This window comes from Triticum dicoccoides, chromosome 2A (genome assembly GCF_002162155.2).
Source record: "Triticum dicoccoides isolate Atlit2015 ecotype Zavitan chromosome 2A, WEW_v2.0, whole genome shotgun sequence".
NCBI lineage: Eukaryota > Viridiplantae > Streptophyta > Magnoliopsida > Poales > Poaceae > Triticum > Triticum dicoccoides.
Window position 1 is genome coordinate 345,646,169 of NC_041382.1, and position 22,992 is coordinate 345,669,160.

The following is a 22,992-nucleotide window of genomic DNA, read 5'->3' on the forward strand; positions in this document are numbered from 1 at the left end:
GGTCTTGGTATATCACCGGTAGACCGCCTGTCAATTTTTTTTCCATTTGGAGGTCGTTTGATACCCCAACGGTTAACCGCGTTAACCGAACCCCTCCTTCTCTTTGCAGCCCAACACCCCTTCCTAACAGACCACTAGCCCATCTAAACCCACTCCATGCTCTCCATCGTTGGATCATGATCGTGTGGGCGAAAACCGCACCTCATTTGGACTCTCCTAGCTCCCTCTACCTATATAAACACCTCCCCCTCCATTTTTCGCGGACGAAACCCTAGTCTTCCACTTCCCCGCACCGCCAGACACGTCCGCCGACGGCCGGACATGTCCACCGCCATCAGCAACGTCGCCCGGACAAATCCTGGGGCGACAGGTCACCTCCGCCGCCTCCCTCCTCCACTCACCGGTCGCCACATGGCCTTCCGCCACCGCGGCCCGCGAAGCCCGGGCGCGGCCCGTCGGAGCCCATCAAGGGCCCGAGTCCCCGCTGCCCGTCGCCCGCTCGCTCGATTGTCGTCGAACGAGCTCCTCCCATTGCGCCTCAACCCCATCGCCGGCGACCCTCGCCACCACATCCGTCGTCGCCTTCGCAGGACCTCGCCGCCGCCAAGCTCCGCCTCACCGCCTCTGCAGCACCGCGTCGCCCCGCGCCTCCTTGTCCCTGACGCCGCTCGCATGACTGTGATGCCTCGGCTCCGCCCCTCGCCGGACCGAGCTGCCTCGGCTCCGCCCCTCAGCACCGACCCCGCCGCCTCGCCGGAATCCACCCCGAGCCGCCGTGTCGAGGCCTCTGACAGCCCGGATCCGGCCGGATCTTGCCCTGCCGGCCCCGGATCCGGCATGCTCAGCCTCCTTCGCCCTGGTTCCCCTGCTTCGCCAGCCTTGCCGGACCCCTGCGCCACTGTTCCGCCGTTTGCCGTCGCCGGACTCCCGCCGGCGCCTGGACCAGCCGGTTCAACCGGATTGATCCGGTTAGTCCTGGATCGACCCCAGTTCACCCGGTTGTAACGCCCCAAGACCGTTGCGCCAGGTGTCTTCCAGTTTTTCGCTGTTGTTGCCTTGTCATTCACCTATGTGTTGCATCTTTCCATGTCATCATGTGCATTGCATCATAATGTTTTCAAAACTTGCATCCGTCCGGGTTCCCTAGTTCTCTTCGTTGTCCATTCTGAGCCCAGACACACTTGCATGCGCCCACGACATGTCTGAAATATTATTTTATAAGTGGTCGGAAAATATTCTCGGAATGGGTTGAAAGTTGGCATGCGGTGTTGTTATGTTGTCAGTAGGTCACCTGCCAAGTTTCATCGCATTCGGAGTCCGTTTGATGACCCAACGGATAACTATAGCGACAATATAGTCGGTCACACGTCGGGCGTTTTCGGTCTCCGGAAACAGTCGCCGGGCCGCTCTGCTTCTCTCTCTTCTCAGCCCACGGCCTTTCCACAGCCCACGTAGCCCACCTACCTACCCCCTCCGCTTCGGACCGTCCGATCGAGATCGAACGGCTCTGAAACGGCCTAAAACCCCCTAACCCTAGCCCCCTTGCCTTATATAGACCCCCCTCCATGCCATTTTGGGTACCCCTAGCCTTCCCCTACCCTCAGCCGTCGCATCTCCCTCGAAATCAGTGTCGCCGGCCTGGTTTTCAGCGACCACCCAGCACCCCGCCGCCACTTGTTGCTCCCCCAATGGCAAGCGCCACCGCGAGATTTTCCCGTGGCCAACCGCGGCCAGCCACGTCGCGCCATAGCTCTCCCACCTCCCGCGGCCCTGCCAGGCTCATCTAGGGCCCGCCAAGCCCATCGGAGCATGGATCCCACCGCTGCTTCCGAGAGCACCATGCCCTGGTTCCCGAGCCTCGCGCCGGAGCTCCTCTCCCTGTCCAGCCCCGCCACCGGCCGACAAGTCATCGGAGTCACCAGACGGCGCCGGATCCAGCAGGCCAGACCCACACACTGCTCCTTCCTCCCTCCTCTCTTTCTCCCTGTCTCATCTCTCTCCGCCTCTGCCTACAGAGCCGCCATGGCCTCGGATCTGTGCCGCCATCACCGGAAATCTGTCGTTAGCCGCCCGATCCAGCCTCCCCGCTATCGGATCCGGGAAGCTCGCGCCGCCCTGCGTCCATTTAGGCCGGATCCCGCTCCTCCTCGATCCCGCTGCACCTTCGTGCCACCGGAGTCTGTCGCTGCTGCTCCCTAAACGCGAGGAGGATGAGTGCCCAGCTCGCCAACCTCCTCCGCCCGCCGGCACGCACGAGGGGCACGTCCTGCGCGAAGCCCGGCGCTCCAGCCGGCCTGCTGCAGTCCACCGACCAGGCCAAGGCCCAATGTGAGTAGCCACACCAAACCCCCATTGTGCTCTGTCAGGCCATTAGTTTCGGCCCGATCTATATTTTTCCTGCTCCGAACGAATTTCCTAATTATCCAGGGAATTGTAGTTTTACAGTTTAGACCCTTAACTTCATGCATATCATAACTCACCAACCATGCATCACATGTAAAAACATTATATATGCAAAATGTTTAGAATTTTATGTAGGTTCATATTATGCAACTTTCAACCATGTTAAAAATGTTTAAAATGATGTTTGCTTATAATTTGCCATATTGCCATGTTAAAATGCTTTAATTCATAACTAAATAACGTAGCTCCTTTTTAAATAATCTTTATATGTAAATGGGGTAGAAAAATGCATAGATTAACATGATGTACTTATTTGCATGTTTAACAACTCTAAAATTATGTTTAGGCCAGAAGAGTAGCTAATTCAAAATAGTTAAATTATGCTTCACCTCTTGCCATGTTTAAGAACATTTAATATTGTTGAGTACCTAACCTGGAGTGAACTAAATAACTGATGTGGTGTTTTGTCAATATGCAACTTGTTGCATATTGAGCTCCACTTAATTTCTAGTATTGTTTGTGCACTTTGCCATGCCATGCCTCATTAAACCGGACATGCATCATACTTGGTTGTGCATGATGCCATGTTTATGTGATGGTTGTTTACTATGTTGCTTGCTTCTTTCCGGGTTGCTTCCCTCGTTAGCCTCGGTTTCATTCCGGAGTTGTGAGGATTTGTTCCACTACATCCGTTTGTTTTCTTCTTGGACTCGTTCTTCTTCCTTGCGGGATCTCAGGCAAGATGACCATACCCTCGAAATCACTTCTATCTTTGCTAGCTAGTGGTTCGCTCTACAACTATGTCGCGCTACCTACCACTCTTTATATCATGCCTCCCATATTGCCATGTCAAGCCTCTAACCCACCTTCATAGCAAACCGTTGTTTGGCTATGTTACCGCTTTTGCTCAGCCCCTCTTATAGTGTTGCTACTTGCAGGTGAAGCTGAAGTTTGTTCCATGTTGGAACATGGATATGTTGGGATATCACAATATCTCTTATTTAATTAATGCATCTATATACTTGGTAAAGGGTGGAAGGCTCAGCCTTATGCCTGGTGTTTTGTTCCACTCTTGCCGCCCTAGTTTTCATCATACCGGTGTTATGTTCCTTGATTTTGTGTTCCTTACGCGGTTGGGTGTTATCGGAACCCCTTGACAGTTTGCTTTGAATAAAACTCCTCTAGCAAGACCCAACCTTGGTTTTAACATTTGCCACCTAAGCCTTTTCCCTTGGGTTCTGCAGACTCAAGGGTCATCTTTATTTTAACCCCCGGGCCAGTGCTCCTCTGAGTGTTGGTCCAAAACAGAGCCACTTGCGGTGCCGCCCCTAGGTAACTTGGGGTATCGTCGGTTGTTGTATGTAGTGTTCATCCGGTGTGCCCTGAGAATGAGATATGTGCGACTCCTATCGGGATTTGTCAGCACATCAGGCGGCTTTGCTGGTCTTGTTTTACCATTGTCGAAATGTCTTGTAACCGGGATTCCGAGACTGATCCGGTCTTTCCGAGAGAAGGAATATCCTTCGTTGACCATGAGAGCTTGTGATGGGCTAAGTTGGGACACCCCTGCAGGGTATAATCTTTCGAGAGCCGTGCCCGCGGTTATGTGGCAGATGGGAATTTGTTAATATCTGGTTGTAGATAACTTGACACTTGACTTAATTAGAATACATCAACCGTGGGTGTAGCCGTGATGGTCTCTTCTCGGCGGAGTCCGGGAAGTGAACACAGTCTTGTGTATTGCTTGAATGTAAGTAGTTTTCAAGATCACTTCTTGATCACTTCTAGCTTCTCGACCGTTGCGTTGCCTCTCTTCTCGCTCTTATTTGTGTATGTTAGCCACCATATCTGCTTAGTGCTTGCTGCAACTCCACCTCATTACCTTATCCTACCCATAACCTTAAATAGTCTTGGTCTCGCGGGTGTGAGATTGTTGAGTCCTCGTGACTCACGGATACTTCCAAATAGTTGCAGGTGCCAATGATACCAGTGCAGGTGACGCAACCGAGCTCAAGTGGGAGCTCGAAGAAGATCTTGGTCGTTGTTATGTGTCTTTTCCAGATGATCAGTAGTGGAGTCCAGTTGGGACGATCGGGAATCTAGCATTTGGGTTGTCTTCTTTTATTTTGGTTCTGTAATCGGACCTTTGATTGTACTCTAGATGATGTATGTTTAACTACTTCTTTATGTGAAGTGGTGATTGTAAGCCAACTCTTTATCCCTTTCTTATTCAATACATGGGATTGTGTGAAGATTACCCCTCTTGCGACAAAACTACCATGCGGCTATGCCTCTAAGTCGTGCCCCGACACATGGGAGATATAGCTGCATTGTGGGCGTTACAAGTTGGTAATCAGAGCCATCCCCGACTTAGGAGCACCCTGCTTGATCAAATCCCTAACGTCGTTCAGTCTAGAACAAAATGTTTTGAGTCTTAGGATTATATATATCAGAGAGTAGGATTCTTTTTACTCCTCAGTCCCTTCGTCGCTCTGGTGAGGCCTCCTGACGTAGAAGTTTTGACTCTCCTCTCTTCAAATTTCACTAATTTTTTTAGATCACGCGGGTATCTTGGAATCGTTCTGATAGTCTTGTGACAAGAACATTGTTCTTCGTGCCTCCTGACATTTAGGAGTTGTGGCAGTGTCCCGGGGAGTTGAGCTCCAAGGTGTTGTCGTCACAATTTCATCGTTGCAGTTCTGGAATACCTGATTTCGCCGACATCAAAAATCTCTTTTATGCAGTTGTTGGTGAGATAACCTCGATGCCACCCAGTACTAGGCTGGGCTTCGGGAGTATTGCCATAACTCTTGTAACGGATGCTTTTCGAAGGTTGAGGTACACGATTTCCGAAGGTTTCTTGGTTATGTGTTAAAGGATGGATACAACTGGATTTAGGGATTGTTATTTTGGGTGAGATATTATGCTAAGACTCAAAACATATTATCCCCAACACCTGATTGCATAACCAGGAAGTTTCGGGAGTTTATAAGTGGGAATTCAAGTATCACATAGGATATCCTCCCGACAGACACATGATAAGATATGGGGTCTATCATATGTTTGTTTCCGGCTAATTTTGCAAGCCAATCCTTTGTTTTGTTTTGGTTTGTGGTATTCGAGCTGCTTCGAAGTCAAGTGTTGATTCCATACCTTTCCGAAGCAGTGTTCTCATATTTCGATGTGAATGCTATTCCTTTCAGTCATCAATTTTTTCATCTCAAATTCTTCTCAACCGACGTGCTTCTCTTCAAGTTAAGCCAATCCCTTCAACATTCACAAGATCAATTATCACTTCTTTTCAATGGTGTTTGTTTCATCCGTCCCAAGTTGTCTTTGTTTTTTCCCGCCCTCCCACCCTTTTTCTTCAAGGATTCAGATTTCTTAATCAAGTATCCTTTTATTAATGGGAAGCCTCTCCATTCTTTTCCGTCCATGTTCTTATCCGGTGATTCTCAGGAAGAAACTAACGGAGCTTCAAGTTTATGATTCTTCATTCTTTTTCTTCTCCGATGGATTAAATTCAAGCTTCGTCGATCATATTTTTTTCCTCGCTTCAAACATTTTCTCATGCCGTTGCACCTCTTAATCATCCACTTCTCGCTATTCAATTGTTTCGGAGTGCTGAAGATATCTGAGAAGATTCAAGTTTCCATTCTCAATTTGCTCAAGTTATTTTGAGGATGTTAACTCTTTCAAGCCGTTTAATTCTTACCGGTGCAATTTCCCTTTCAAGTAATCGTTCAACGGTGTATCTTTTGAGTGGGCCCTAACCCACAGGTATTTTCCCAGGATCTTATCTGCCTCTTCTAATTTTCTCGGAGTTACTCTGAAATTCTTTTCCAAGTTGATGTAAGAATGAATTATCATCAGTCATATGTCTTTCTCCAAGATCTTTCAAATTATTTTCATTGTTGATTCAACCTTTATATTCTTCATTATTCCGGAGTGTCTCAACAATTCATGGTGGTGTTTCTCATCGTCATTCTCTACATTGCAAGATCGAAGAAGAGTTTTTCCTCCAAATCTTATTCGTTCTCTCAGAGATTCATAGTTCAAGCTTGATGCTGTCCTCTCAAAATTGTTTTCGATTGTGACAATTCTTTTCACCCTTCGGGGCAATTTAGGTGTCTTTTTAGTTTGATTCTTCGGAGCCATCACCTCAGAATTATTCATTCCAGCTTTCAGCTCTCGTTATCCAAATCTTAACGGTGCATCATTCAAGTATTCTCTAATCAGCTCGTGATCTATTCATTCTCATGTATCTAAATTCTCTCAAGTATCTTCGTTATTTTTATAATTCTTCCCGGCGTTTCTTTATCTTTTCTTCTTTCATTTTCAGTTCTTATGGTGGTTCGCTCAAGATTCCTCTTCCTATGTTCTCATATCAATTCATTCGTTCTTTCCAAATCCCACCGGTGGATCCATCAAGACCTTCTCAAGTTTGCGCCATATCTATCTTAATCATTTCTACGAGAATAAGTAGTATGCCAAATCCGTTGCTTGTCATCAATCTAAATTGGTGAAGGATACGCATAACGTAATTCTTATTATTGTTTCATCCAAGTGATCTAATTCATTCTTTCCAGAGTTGTTCATCAGGTCACATTCTCGGTTCGAGATGCTTCATATTTTATCCCGAGAGTTCCAAGCTCTCTCAATTATGTCATCGTGAAGCTCCATCTAAATCATTGCAAGGCTTCATCTTATGTTTTCAACTTCTCTTTCTTTTATAATCCTTGTATTAACGGAGTTCTTCATGGAGGCTCTACATGGTGGCTCGTCAAGGATTCTTTTCATTCTTCAATTGTTCTTCAAGATTTTCTCTCGAAGTTATGATCCGCCAAGCTATACTCCAAAATAAACATGGTGCTAAACACATGTTTAGTTTTGAGGAGTTCAAGTATTCTTCATCTTGCATTCCATAGTGCAATTCTTTCTATCTAATCTTTTGAGGTGGTGTTATGTCACTCTTGACAATTTCCCTTCGTGTTTCATGATTCACAAGTTGTCCGGAATAACATATTTTAAACCCATCATTTTCAATTCATTCATGAGATCCTTTGCAACCCATCAATCTCTTCATTGGATTTATCTTGGGTTATATTTCACCTAAAGCTTCCCCTAAGGATTGTTGCTATTGATGGTGCTTATAAATGACCCAAGTTCTTCATTTATCCTCCCGGTGATATAAGTTTCTCGTCTCCTTGTTGATATCAATCCAATCAATTGTTTCCGTTGCCGTTGTGGCAGAATTTTTCCTCAATTTTGAGAAGTTTTCCATAAGCCCACTACAAGCTTATTCATTCATTATTGGTTTCTCAATAACTCCGTTATAATTTTCTTGGAAGGGTGCTCTCCAAGCTCATATGTGGCAAAAGTTGGCATTTTCCTCTCCATTCTTTTATTCCAGTGATCTATCTTCTATTCTTTCCTCCGGAGGCATTGTGATGTAGCTCTCTTCACTCATTCATCTCGAATGGTGAGGACCATGTTTTTTCGTGCTTATCCATCTAACCAGAGTGTCGTGTCCTCTCTTCAAGTTCTTTCCATCCTGTCAAGTTTTCCCCCCTTCTCAACCGGAGTGCTGTCCGAAATCTTTCTTACACCTTGTGCCATTCTTTCAATAGTTCCGGAGGCACTGTGTTGTTGATTTCATCAAGTATCCTCTCATCTTGTAAATTTCATGTTCAATTCCTACCATTTATAGTCGGAGTGCTGTCCAAATTATATCATTCTTTTCCCTTCTCTATCTTGTTTTAACCGGAGTGTTGTGTCTATCATTCCTCTTCTAACCAGAGTCTCATCCAAGTTCTTTCGTTTTGCCATGTTCATATTCTATGCCTTCCTTTTCCAACTGGAGTGTTGTCATAATTGATCTTTATCGTTCATTGTACACCTCGTTTCAACCGGAGTGGTTGCATGTACTTCTTGTCCATTGCAACCCTTTTCTTATGTCTTTCAACCTACAAGGCTCTAGTAATGTTCCTTGTTCCTCTTTTCTAACGGAGTGTTTTCGACTTTGTTCATTTTCATTGTATTCTTTCTTTCAATTTGTTCAACCTTGCAAGGTTCTTTGGTTTAACTCATTTGTCAAAAGAAGCAACTTAGCTTTACCTTTTCCCCTTCCTCTTCTGTTTCCCTCGGTGCCATCCTAGATCTCTGGACGAGATCCTCTTGTAGTGGTGGACTGTTGTAACGCCCCGAGACCGTTGCACCAGGTGCCTTCCAGTTTTTTGCTATGGTTGCCTTGTCATTCGCTTGCATGATGCATCTTGCCATGTCATCATGTGCATTTCATCATCATGTTTTCAAACCTTGGAACCGTCCGGGTTCCCCAGTTCTCTCTATTGTCAGTTCTGAGCCCAAACACACTTGCACGCACCTGCGGCATGTCCGAAATATTATTCTATAAGTGACCGGAAAATGTTCTCGGAATGGGTTTAAAGTTGGCATTTGGTGTTTTTATGTTGTCAGTAGGTCGCCTGCCAAGTTTCATCGCATTCGGTGTCCGTTTGATGACCCAACAGATAACTATAGTGACAATATAGTCGGTCATACGTCAGGCATTTTCAGTCTCCGGAAACAGTCGCCGGGCCGCTCTGCTTCTCTCTCTTCTCATCCCAAGGTCTCTCAACAGCCCACCTAGCCCACCTACCTACCCCCTCCGCTCCGGACCTTCCGATCAAGATCGAACGGCTCAAAAACGGCCTAAAACCCCCTAACCCTAGCCCCCTTGCCTTATATAAACCCCCCTCCATGCCATTTTGGGTACCCCTAGCCTTCCCCTACCCTCAGCCGCCGCATCTCGCTCAAAATCAACGCCGTCGGCCTGGTTTTCAGCACCCATCCAGCACCCTGCCGCCACTTGTCGCTCTCCCAATGGCAAGTGCCATCGCCAGATTTGCAAGTGGCCAACCGGGGCCAGCCACGTCGCCCCGCAGCTCTCCCACCTCCCGCGGCCCTGCCAGGCCCATCAGGGGCCCGCCGAGCCCATCGGAGCCCGGATCCCGCCGCCGCTTCCGAGAGCACCGCGCCCTGGTTGCCGAGCCTCGCGCCGGAGCTCCACTCCCCATCCAGCCCCGCCACTGGCCGGCAAGTCACCGGAGTCGCCCGACGGCGCCGAATCCAGCAGGCCAGACCCGCACCCTGCTCCTTCCTCCCTCCTCTCTTTCTCCCTGTCTCATCTCTCTCTGCCTCTGTCTACAGAGCGGCCATGGCCTCGGATCTGCGCCGCCATCGCCGGAAATCTCTCGTCAGCCGCCCGATCCGGCCACCCTGCTGTCGGATCCGGGAAGCTCGCGCAGCCCCGCGTCCATTCAGGCCGGATCCCGCTCCTCCTCGACCCAGCTGCACCTTCGCGCCACCGTAGTCCTCCACTGCTGCTCCCTGAACGCTAGGAGGATGAGGGCCCAGCTCACCAACCTCCTCTGCCCGCCCGCCCGCACGTGGGCCACGTCCTGCGCGAGGCCCAGCGCTCCAACCGGCCTGCTGCAGTCCACCGACCAGGCCAAGGCCCAATGTGAGAAGCCACACTGAACCCCCCCCCCCCCTTGTGCTCTGTCGGGCCAGTAGTTTCAGCCCGATCTATATTTTTTCTGCTCTGGACGAATTTCCTAATTATCCTGGGAATTGCAGTTTTACAGTTTAGACCCTTAACTTCATGCATATCATAACTCACCAACCATGCATCACATGTAAAAACATTATATATGTAAAATGTTTAGAGTTTTGTGTAGGTTCATATTATGCAACTTTCATCCATGTTAAAAATGTTTAAAATGATGTTTGCTTATAATTTGCCATATTGCCATGTTAAAATGCTTTAATTCATAACTAAATAACCGTAGCTCCATTTTTAATAATCTTTATATGTAAATGGCGTAGAAAAACGCATAGATTAACATGATGTATTTACTTTCCATGTTTAACAACTCTAAAATTATGTTTAGGGAAGAACAGTAGCTAATTCAAAATATGCATATGAGGATTTTTCGGAATTGTTGTTGTTGTTGTTTCCGGCCTCGTTTATACTTGCATAAATAGTTAGTTTAATTATGCTTCACCTCATGACATGTTTAACAACATTTAATATTGTTGAGTACCGAACCAGGAGTGAACTAAATAATTGATGTGGTGTTTCGTCAATATGCAACTCGTTGCGTATTGAGCTCCACTTAATTTCTAGTATGTTTGTGCACTTTTCCATGCCATGCCTCATTAAACCGGACATCCATCATACTTGGTTCTGCATCATGCCATGTTTATGTGATGGTTGTTTACTATGTTCCTTACATCTTTCTGGGTTGCTTCCCTCGTTAGCTTCAGTTTCGTTCCGGAGTTTTGAGGATTCGTTCCACTATGTCCATTTGTCTTCTTCATGGACTCGTTCTTCTTCCTTGCGGGATCTCAGGCAAGATGACCATACCCTCGAAATCACTTCTATCTTTGCTTGCTAGTGGTTTGCTCTACCGCTATGTCGCGCTACCTACCACTTCTTATATCATGCCTCCCATACTGCCATGTCAAGCCTCTATCCCACCTTCATAGCAAATCGTTGTTTGGCTATGTTACCGCTTTTGCTCAGCCCCTCTTATAGCGTTGCTAGTTGTAGGTGAAGCTGAAGTTTGTTCCATGTTGGAACATGGATATGTTGGGATATCACAATATCTCTTATTTAGTTAATGTATCTATATACTTGGTAAAGGGTGGAAGGCTCGACCTTATGCCTGGTGTTTTGTTCCACTCTTGCCGCCCTAGTTTCCGTCATGCCGGTGTTATCTTCCTTGATTTTGCGTCCTTATGCGGTTGGGTGTTATGGGAACCCTTGACAGTTTGCTTTGAATAAAACTCCTCCAGCAAGGCCCAATCTTGGTTTTAGCACTTTCCACCTAAGCCTTTTCCCTTGGGTTCTGCAGACTCAAGGGTCATCTTTATTTTAACCCCCGGGCCAGTGCTCCTCTAAGTGTTGATCCAAAGCAGAGCCACTTGCGGTGCCGCCCCTAGTAAACTTGGGGTATCGTAGGTTGCCATACATAGTGTTCATCCAGTGTGCCCTGAGAAGGAGACACATGCGAATCCTATCGGGATTTGTTGGCACAATGGGCGGCTTTGCTGGTCTTGTTTTACCATTGTCGAAATGTCCTGTAACCGGGATTGCGAGACTGATCGGGTCTTTCCGGGAGAAGGAATATCCTTCGTTGCCCGTGAGAGCTTGTGATGGGCTAATTTGGGACACCCCTGCAGGGTATAAACTTTCGAGAGCCGTGCTCGCGGTTATGTGGCGGATGGGAATTTGTTAATATCCGGTTGTAGATAACTTGAAACTTGACTTAATTAAAATACATCAACCGTGTGTAGCCGTGATGGTCTCTTCTCGCTGGAGTCCGGGAAGTGAACACGGTCTTGTGTATTGCTTGAATGTAAGTAGTTTTTAGGATCACTTCTTGATCACTTCTAGCTTCTCGACCGTTGTGTTGCCTCTCTTCTCGCTCTTATTTGCGTATGTTGGCCACCATATATGCTTAGTGCTTGCTGCAGCTCCACCTCATTACCTTATCCTACCCATAATCTTAAATAGTCTTGATATCATGGGTGTGAGATTGCTGAGTCCTCGTGACTCACGGATACTTCGAAACAGTTGCAGGTGTCGATGATACCAGTGCAGGTGACGCAACCTGTCCGGTTTCGGGTTCCGCCAGACCCTTGAGGTTCGAACACTGGGGTGCGCACGGAGATCTCTCCCCTACCGATATACGTCCGATCCTCTCATGCGAACTAAGACAAAAATGATGAACAACACAAGGGACACGATGTTTATACTGGTTCGGGCCACCGTTGTGGTGTAATACCCTACTCCAGTGTGTCGTGTGGTGGATTGCCTCTGGGCTGATGATGGACAGTACAAGGGAAGAACAGCCTCGCGAGAGGTGTTCTTGAGCTGGTGCTATGAACTGCTAGGGTGAGTTCAGTCGCCTCTCTCTCTCTGCTATGGTTCTACTAGATTTCCAGCCGTCGTGGTCTCTGTGTCTTCCCCTCTCTACTCTGTCGTGGCTAGTTCTATTTATAGAGGCCCTAAGCCTCTCCCCAAATAATGAGCGGGAAGGGTGCCAACAATTGGCCATTTCGAAGGGGAACATGTAGTACAAGTTATCCTGACCAAAGGTGGTCTTCGGCTGCCAAAAGCACTGGTGATGACGCTGTCTTGGGCTCCACGATGACCTCCGTCCCGCCGTCCGGCTAGTCTTGGTCTCGTTGCACCGGAATGGTAACCTTTGCCTGATGACTTGGCCTGTGCTTGCCCCCTTTGCACCAAAGGGGAAACAAGGACACTGCGCAGGCCGGCGCCTGCCTGGTCTCAATCGTCATGGCTTGCATCACGGGTTCCTCGCGAGGTACCCCTGCCTTGATCTCTCCGCCTCCTCGCGAGCCTGCCTGATGAGGCTGCCTCTGAGGAAGCTTCCTGTCGTTCGCCCCGCGAGGCTTGGCCCCTCGCGAGGGTCTTGAGCTTGAGCTGATGAAGATGGGCCGCGTTGGGCCCCCGCTTGAGCCACGCCACAGGCCGTAGGCAGGCATGTCTGGGGACCCCCGTTCCCAGAACGCCGACAGTAGCCCCCGGGCCCAAGGCGCGCGCGGACTTGGCTTAGAAGAGAAGCGAAGGGGCAAGCGCGAAGCGCCGCGGGCCCTAACAGCCTGCGGCCTTGGGCGCCGCGTGGCGGTTGGTTGGGCGTGGGGGTGGGCGTCTGCTCTTCCCATGACGCCTCGGCAACTGCACGATTGACAAAAGAGGGGGGGGGGGCCTGGCCAGGCTTACTTGCCCCGCTCTCGTCCATCTTGCCCTAGATCCCCTTTCTCGTTCTCCTTCCTCTTGCTCCTGAAATCCTCCAGATCCGTCTCAACCCTTCGCATCTAGCACGCCATGGCGCCTCGCAAGTCCCCGGCTGATGCTTGGTACTCGCCGGCCCTGGATTCCCCGAATTTGTCGGAGAAGAACCTCGCCCTCGCGCGCCTGATGACGATGGCGCAGGGCAGCGAGGGAGCGACTGTGCTCATGGTCGGCTCCAATCAGCCTGAGGGCAAGGGGAGCACCTTCTACCCGTTCTTCGTGAGCGCCATTGTCGCTGGTCTGGTGCCTCCTTTCTCTGAGTTCTTCTATGTCGTTCTCCGCCAATACAACTTGCAGGCCCTGCATCTCCACCCCAACTCTGTCCTTCTCCTAGCAATTTTCACCTACTATTGCGAGGCTCATGTTGGTGTGAACCCTCGGTGGCCTTGCTGTGCCACTTTTTCTCCCTCCGGGTTTCTGGCGCTCACGTCTCCGCATACGTGAGCTTCATTGCATATTCCAGCTCGAACGCCATCTCGAAGCCTGGGAAGAGGATTGAAGGCTACCGGAGCAAGTGGGTCATGATGGATGTTGTGCGCCTCCACCCTCGTCTGGTATTGCCCACGGGGCAACCTAAGTCCGTGGATGCATGGTCCCGCACGGAGCTCGTCGACCCTCGCGCGAAGGCGGTGTTGAGGAGGATGAACGCGGACCTGAGACCAAGCAACTCGGAGGTGGCGAAGCTGACCGGGGCCATGCTCCTGAGGGATTTCTTGGAGCACCGGGTAGCTCCGCTCCAGGAGCACCCGCTCCCACTATGGAGGCTAGGAGGAGCTGACGCCGCCCTGCGCCTGAGCTCCGAGGCCCTGACCGATGAGGATCTGGCCGCGGCCCTCCATTCCTTGGTTGGGGGAGACGTGGCGAGCCCGGTGGGCGCCCCCGTCCCCCTGTTCCTTCGTGACGACTGGGAGCTGGTGGTGAACGCCATGCCCACCTTCAACGGTGAGGGGCTGGTGCCCGCGGCAGCTCCCGAAGATCTGGCGGTCTTGGCGATGGTGAACTTGTCCTCTGGCAGCTCCAGCAGGGAAGAGGAGGAAGAAGAGGCGGAGGAGGAAGCGTCTGACTCGGAGGAGACTGGCGAGGATTGGGGGGAGTCCTTCCCTCGGCGCAGGTCCCAGGCCCTCCGCTCCATGCCGGACGACGACGAGGCCAGCGCCAGGAGAGGAAGGGAGGGCTCTTCCTCGGTCACGAGGAAGGGCAGGTCGAGCCTGGTTCCCCCAGAGTCTGCTCTGGTCTCTGGGGGGTCCAAGGCCAGCTCCATCGCTCCTGACGCGCCTTCTGCTTCCAGGCCCTCCAAGGCTGACCCCCGCTGCAGGCTCTCGGGCTTCAAGTTTGGCCGGGAGTTGCTTGATTCCACGGACGACGTCCAGTAAGTGCTCGATTCGTGCTCTGCTTGGTTTTTGCCACTGAGGCTTGACGTTTGTGCCCTTTTACCAGGGCGGCACCTGTGACCAAGAGGTTGAAGGAGGCTCCTGCGGCCCTGCTTAGGGCGAATCCGTCTGCCGGGGCGATGCCTTCGGCTGTTGGGGGAGAGGACGGAAAGGCCCGCGCCTCTTTGACCCCACCGCCCTCGCGAGGCCAATTGGGGCGCCCCGGTGAGGAGTCAGCCCCCGTGGCCCCGCTGGACCTGGAGTCGACTGTGCCAGATGTTGCGGCCGTGGCGGCCAAGGCTCAGGAGGACCCTTCCTGCCAAGCCGTGGCCACGCTGCCATCTTCTCCGCCTGCTCCACAGGTTCTTGTCTCTTCTGCTCCCTCCGCCGCTGTCCTGGACCAGGTTGCCAACGAGCTGAGCCAGCTACGTGAGGATCTCCTGAGCGCGGACCCTCGTCTCGTGGCCGGGCGCCTGGAGTTGGCCTTTGGCTGGGCTAGTTCTGCTGCCTCCGTCCGAGCGGCGTTGAGCCAGGCCGCGTCGTCCTCTGATGAGGAGAGGCGGGCCGCCAACCAAGCCAAGGCCGCTCGTGATGCTGCCCTAGGCGACGCCGCAAATGCCCAGGGCCGCTACAAGACGCTTGAGGCCGAGCTGCAGGGTCTGCGGGACGAGCTCGCCAAGGAGGTGCGCAGCCGCCAGGAGAAGGAGAAGGAGATGAAGGCTAGGGAGGCGGCCGCCAAGGACCGGGACGCCAAGCTTGATGACCGCGATAGCCGACTGGAGACGCTGGAGCGGTCGCTGAAGGCGGATATGACCGAGCTGGATGCCAAGGCAAAGGTCCTGACGGAGGACCGGGTGGCCTTCGCGGAGCTGGAGAAGAAGGCTCGAGGCATACTGAAGATGATGTATGAGAGCGTCCTGGAGGAGCCGTTGGCTGGTGCGGAGGACGGCCCCGCCAAGCTGCTCCCCTTCCTGGTTGATGCTCTTGAGGACGTCGCAGATGGCCTTGGCCCCACGGTCGAGGCCGAGGCGCGTGCCCTGTCTTCTGTGGTGCTGACGCGTGTCCTCAGCCATGTCTACCTGCGCGACCCCAACGTCGACTTTGACAGCCTGCTGGAGCCCGTGAGCGGCGACCATGCCGCTGTCGCCGCTGAGGCCGTGAGGGGCCGAGCCGAGGTTTTGCTGGGGAAGTTCCGCTCCCCCAGCGTCCTGCCCGGGCGCGGTGCCGCCAGCCTTGCGACCTCGAGCGGCGAAGCCGTCCAGCGTGACTCCACCACCGGTGACGGCGTTACTGGGGAGTGATTCCTTCGCGACTTCCATCCTGTTTTATTCCTGAACATGCACCACGCCTCGCGGAGGTGTTAAAACTTGTGTTTGGCGTTGTGGAACAATCTTATGGATTGTAATATTTGCTTTGAATTTCCCGAAATTTTCATTTGCCTCACCTACTTGTTTACGCTCTACGTCGGCAGGGATCGGCCCCGCGCGTACCTCAGCCAGCGTTAACCCCGACCGGAAACCGAGGACGGGACTAAGGATTGAGGGGCTACGTGGCAAGTTAGGCTCCTGAGTCGCGATGCTCAGGAGTCCCCCTTGACGCACGAGCAACAAGTAGGGAAGGGGGGAGCGAGGAGTGGATTGATTGTTCTACGTCGGCAGGGCCCGGCCCCGCGCGTACCTCACCCAGCGTTAGCCCCGACCGGAAACCAAGGACGGGACTAAGGAGTGAGGGGCTACGTGGCAAGTTAGTCTCCTGAGTCACGATGCTCAGGAGTCCCCCTAGACGCTCAAACGGGTTTCGTACCTTGGCTCCGCTTGGGGAGTGGCGCGCGACGACTAGGTCCAAGGGACCTGGCTAGGTGGCGTGCGCTCGGGCGAGGCCCGGGCGTAGCCCCCATGTCCAGCCCCCTCGCGCGGCACTCCCGAGGGGAGGCGTTGCGATGGTGCCGGACACTGAGCTCTGGGCTTCCTGAGGTTGGTACGGCCATGGGCTGCCCTCAGTTGTTTATCACCAGCCCGGAGCATTGCGCTTCCGTATGCGTACGGGCATAGCCGCTCCTCGGCGGTGTCGTCAGCCAGCACAGAGCATGGTGCTTCCACTGGTGCGTGGGAGGTGGCTCCCCTCCGAGAGGAGCCCCCGGGGCATGTACAACCCCGCCCTGACACATGGCCGGCACGGTAGGGCTAGGAGAGGTGTATTTGGGCACCCGTGAGCCAGCGCGGGACTCACGAGGCCCTGCCTCGAGGCGGGTTGCGCCTGGCTCTGGGCCTTTATCAATTGGTGTGTTCCTGCAGGGTTGTTAGAATACAAATGCTCTACGTCCTCAGGTCCCGGCCCCCGAGCGAGCTCAGCCGCCGCTGGTATGACAGGTCGCGATGCTGTGGGTCAAGGCCAGGGGTGAGGGCTGGAGAGCCAGTAAGAGCCCATGAGTCCCGATGCTCAGGCTCCCCCCTTTTAATGTGCAAGCGCTTTGCACGACGACAAGCAGTATGTGATAATTATGGGAATCAGATTAAGCGTGAAAGAACAACTTCATCCTAGGGTAAACGCTGGAAAAGCAACTGCCGCTGGGTCGGGCCCGAGCGGTGTGGGGATGATGCAGCCGGAGGGGCGCCCCCAACAGGGTAAGTAAAGAGCATAACCAAAATGGATACATGCCGCGGGGACGGACCCACGCGGCCTGGGAATGGTGCAGCCCTGTGGGTGCTCCCAGCTAAAACTAGAACTCTGAAAGATGTCACCTGGTGCTGTTGAAGACGAAGTGATGCTGATCAAGTGAGCGATGCACGGTGAAGACGTCGGCCCTCATGAGCCCCCAGGCCCAGGGGCCTCGGGAGGCTCTGGTGGCATGTGCATGTCTTCGGGGACCATCGCCACCTCCGCCAGGACCGCGCGATGCCTGACCTCCTGAGCCTCCAGAATGCTCATCAACAGGCACTGATGTGCAGCGACCACGCTTGACAGACCGAAGGGCATGTGAACGTAGTTGTGGGGTGGTCCCACGCAGCGTCCTACGGCTGAAGGCCATAGGCGCTCCTGGGACACAGCTCGGTTGAGCCCTGGTATGTCGACGCAGACACGCAGTCCTCCATTCTCGCCTGGATGTGGGGCCACGGCAGGTAAGCGGCTACTACCGTGCATGACTCTGGACTCTTGTAGCTCTTGGGTATTCCTTGCGATGAACTCCTAAGGGTGTTGTCTCCTTTGACTTGTACCTTTCTGAGGGAAGCGTTCCTGAAAGCACCCCTCCAAGTGGTGCCCAAGCACCTCCCCCGCGACCTTGGCAAGGTCGGTGGCTCTCCAAGAGAGAGCCCCCGAGCCCTGCCTGAGGAGGGCACCGGGCGCGCCTTCCTATGCGTGAGAGGGCGGCGCTCCCTGATCGGGCGCGAATCCTGACGCAATACCTCTGGAGGTGCCTGCTTCCTTGTGGCTCTGGCCAGGTGAGGTCTTCTTCTTCTTGAGGGTCGCCTCGGAAGGCCCCCCGCTCCTGCGATCTGGGTCTTCGATTGCTGCGGCTTGGAACGCACGCTCGAGCGAGCACACTGCGTCACTTTCTTCACAGGGTACGGTGATGACTCCATCGCTTCCTGGCATTTTGAGGACATTGTAACCATGGTGAGTCACTGCCATAAACTTGGCTAGGGCTGGGTACCCAAGGATGGCGTTGTACGGCAGGCGGATGTGAGCGACGTCGAAGTCGATGAGCTCGGTGCGGTAGTTGTTGTGTTGCCCGAAGGTGACCGAAAGGCGAACCTGCCCAATCGGAACAGTGGAACCATCGGTGACTCCTGAGAAAGGCTTGGTCGGCTGAAGCTGGTCATATGGCACTTGGAGATTGTGGAACACCTCGACGGACAGGACGCTGAGTCCTGCCCCGCCATCAATGAGGGTCCTGGTGACCTACACGTTGCTGATGACTGGGGAGCAAAGCATCGGGAGGACTCCTGCCGTTGACACACACTTGAGCTGGTCTGCGGAACTGAATGTAATCGCGCACGAAGACCACCTGAGAGGGCGCGTGGCCTAAAGCTTGGGAAGGACTGCATTCACCTCGCGAGCAAACTGCTTGAAGATGCGCTGTGAGGCTGGGGCCTGGGCGCCGCCCAAGATGCAAGCAATTGCACGTGGCTCTTGGAAGCCCCCAGTCCCATCGTCTTGGTGTTGGTCTTCGTTCCTCCTTGGTGAAGGCGGCAGAGGAGGGAGGCCTGCGTTGCCATGGGGACGGTCCTCACGAGGCTGGTCCCTCCAGCCTCCCTCGCGAGGCTGGTCCTGCCAGTGGTCCTCGCGAGGGCCGTCACGCCATCCCTGGCGAGGGCCACAGTCTTCCCATCGTCCACCGCCTCTTCCTCCTCCTCGGCCATAGCCCCTGTCGTTGCGCTCTGGGCGTCGGCCGATTCACCCATCTTGCACGGCTCTGAGCTCTTGACATTCGTTGTTGTTGCGGGTGTGGAGGTCGTGGTACACGCAGTACCGTCTGCCCTTGGATGACTCAGGTTGATCCCTGCCTCGCTTGGTGTCTGGTTCCGCTGCTAGCACGACAGCCCCCTTGCGCTTCACGTCCTTGGCCTTGAGCTTCTTTTCTTCCGCGTCGGCTGCCAGGAGCTCGAGGAGGGAGAGACGCCCTTCCTCAGCCCTGGCGCACTTGGTCGCCAAGTTGAACAGCTCCAGGGATGTGCACAGGTCTTCATGGATTGCTAGCTCTTCCTTCATCTTGACGTCGTGCACGCCGTCGGAGAAGGCTGAGATGATGGCTTCTTCAGTCACCTTGGGGATCTTGAGGCGAGCATAGTTGAAGCGCTGGATGTACTTCTGCAGGGTTTCTCCTGGCTGCTGCTTGATGCGGCGTAGGTCGCTCACAGCCGGGGGCCAGTCACGAGTGCCCTGGAAGTTGGCGATGAAGCGGGTACGCATCTCGCTCCAGGAGAAGATCGTGCCGGGAGCCAGGTTCAGGAGCCAGGTGCGGGCGCCATCCTTGAGCGCCATGGGGAACCAATTCGCCATGACCTTCTCGTCTCCGTTGGCGGCTATGATGCCCAGCTCGTAGAGCTGCAGGAACTCCGTGGGGTCCGCTGTGCCATCGTAGCAGGGAGGGAGGTCAGGCTTGAACTTGCCTGGCCATGTGACGCCGCGCAGCACGGGGGTGAAGGCGAGGCAGCCCGCCATGGCCAACGGCGCCCTTTGCTGGTGTTGGACTCGTTCTTGCAGGTCACCACGTGCCGCCACTAGGAGCAGCGCGGGGTTTTGTCGTGGAGGCGCTGGGGCGCGATCTTGGCGCGCCGGCGCTGGGAGCGCGCGAGCACCTTCCCGGGGACGTGGGATCTCTTGGCAGCTCCCTTCTTGCTGCGCAGGCGCCGGACGTGGAGGGTCTCGCCCTGGGGCTGCACGTCTTGGAGCCAAGGCACCTTCTTGTGGAGGAGGCGGCGAAGGCGCCTCCTGATCCTCACCCCTTGCACGGGACGGAGGGCGAGGCAGCGAGAGGGACCGCAAGGGGGAGCCCCCCGTGGCACTGACGAGCTCGGTGATGCGGGCAAGCCAGTCCTCGTAGAGGTCATCGACGGGGAGATAGTGCAGGAGCTCCCGAGCCAAGAGTAGTGAGGCGTGCGCATCCATGGGTGCGTGATGAGCGTGGGACGATGAGCCGGCTGGAGTCAGTGACGTGGTGGCGCTGCGGCCATCCCGCCACACCGAGGGGTGCTGGGACGAGGCCTGCTGCTTGTTCCCCGCCGGGCCGGTGGTGGCGTTGGCGGCGGGCGACGGGGAATGACGAGGGGGGCCGCCGACGGGCGCCGTCTGGGCGACGCGAGTGGCTTGAGCAGCCCGGTGCTCGGCGCGAGCCTGACGAGCGTCAGCCATGGACACGACGGAAGATCACACGCGAACAGCGGAAGGAAGATTCCGGTGCACCCCTACCTGGCGCGCCAAATGTCGGGTTTCGGGTTCCGGCAGACCCTTGAGGTTCGAACACCGGGGTGCGCGTGGAGATCTCTCCCCTACCGATCTACGTCCGATCCTCTCGTGCGAACTAAGACGAAAATGATGAACAACACAAGGGACACGATGTTTATACTGGTTCGGGCCACCGTTGTGGTGTAATACCCTACTCAAGTGTGTGGTGTGGTGGATTGCCTCTGGAGCTGATGATGGACAGTACAAGGGAAGAACAGCCTTGCGAGAGGTGTTCTTGAGCTGGTGCGATGAACTGCTAGGGTGAGTTCAGTCACCTCTCTCTCTCTCTGCTATGGTTCTACTAGATTTCCAGCCATCGTGGTCTCCATGTCTCCCCTCTCTACTCTGTGGTGGCTAGCTCTATTTATAGAGGCCCTGGGCCTCTCCCCAAATAATGAGCGGGAAGGGCGCCAACAATTGGCCATTTCGAAGGGGAACATCTAGTACAAGTTATCCTGACCAAAGGTGGTCTTCGGCTGTCAAAAGCACTGGCGATGATGCCGTCTTGGGCTCCACGGTGACCTATGTCCTGCCGTTCGGCTGGTCTTGGTCTCATTGCACCGGAATGGTGACCTTTGTCTGATGCCTTGGCCTGTGCTTGCCCCCTTTGCACCAAAGGGGAACAAGGACACTGCGCAGGCCAGCGCCCGCCTGGTCTCGATTGTCATGGCTTGCATCACGGGTTCCTCGCGAGGTGCCCCTGCCTTGATCTCTTCGCCTCCTCGTGAGCCTGCCTGATGAGGCTGCCTCTAAGGAAGCTTCCTGTCGTCCGCCCCACGAGGCTTGGCCCCTTGCAAGGGTCTTGAGCTTGAGCTGATGAAGATGGGCCGCGCTGGGCCCCCGCTTGAGCCACGCCGCAGGCCGCGAGCAGGCAAGTCTGGCGACCCCCGTTCCCAGAACACTGACACAACCGAGCTCAAGTGGGAGCTCGAAGAAGATCTTGGTCGTTGTTATGTGTCTTTTCCGAATGATCAGTAGTGGAGCCAAGTTGGGACAATCAGGAATCTAGCATTTGGGGTTGTCTTCTTGTATTTTGGTTCCGTAGTCGGACCTTTGATTGTACTCTGGATGATGTATGTTTAACTAGTTATTTGTGTGAAGTGGCGATTGTAAGCCAACTATTTATCTCTTTCTTATTCAGTACATGGGATTGTGTGAAGATTACCCCTCTTGCGACAAAACTACCATGCGTCTATGCCTCTAAGTCGTGCCCCGACACGTGGGAGATATAGCCGCATTGTGGGTGTTACAGCGGTCCATGCTCGAACCGCGCCAGTTTTCTCTGAACCACCACCTACCGGCCCATGGGCCCAATGTGAGCACCATCTGCCTATTCCCCTCCCCGTGCACTTGATAACTATACTACGCTCACGTTGTTTTTTTCATGAAATGGCTAAGTCCTCAGCATCATGTTTGCATCTTCATCATGCCATATCTGCGTGCACGTTGCTCCATTTGCGTGCATGATATGTCAAATTGTTCATGTCTGAGTGCTCTACATGATAGTGTCATTTGCTTGCATGTCGCTGTTCATATTGATGCCTTAATCACCGGTGCAAAAATTCTAAATGATATAACCTGCTAAAATTGTCATAACTTGCTGTTTTGTCTTTTTCATTGCATTTTGTGTGTTCATCTTTTGAGAATCATGTCAATATGTTTTAGGAGCATATTCATGCCTTCTTTACAGTGGTGCGATCCATGTATTTTTATGTGCCTTGTGGTAACTAGCACAAGTTGTGAAGTGTGATACTCGATGTTGCTGATTTATGAGACTTAGTGATTTTTGGTAAGTCTGTAACTGTTACATTGTGTTGTTATGTTAATTTGAAGCTACCATCTATTCCATGCGTAATGTGGAGGTGCGTAGTTGACATGTTTTGATTTCCATGTTGTGCTATATCATGCCAGGCCTTTTGATGCCACATATATGTCATGTAGCATATGTTTTCATTGCCATGAACATGCCTAAATGATGTTCCAGCTTTCTGTTAACTTCGTGATGCCATGTTGTGAGATTGTTATTGATTAATCTATGCCTCTTTTGGAGTTGCTACAATTACACGAGTTGTAGTATGCTATGAGTACTTTGTCCACATGCCAAGTTTGATAATTTTGGACTTCATATGACATCTGTTCCAAGTTTGCAAACATGCTATGCTGATGTTGCTGTTTTACACTTGCTGAAATTGTTACAACATTCAAATTTGTCTTGATGGTTCCCACTAGTCCATGAGTCATATGTATATGATGCCTTGATGATATTTGATCCCTGTTATCTGTACTTTGATGCCATGCCCTTGGTTTCCACATAACTTGCTCAAACTTGTCTCTTTTTTGTTGTAGCATCATAATGTTATGTTTTGCATTCCCAGATTTCCCTAAGTC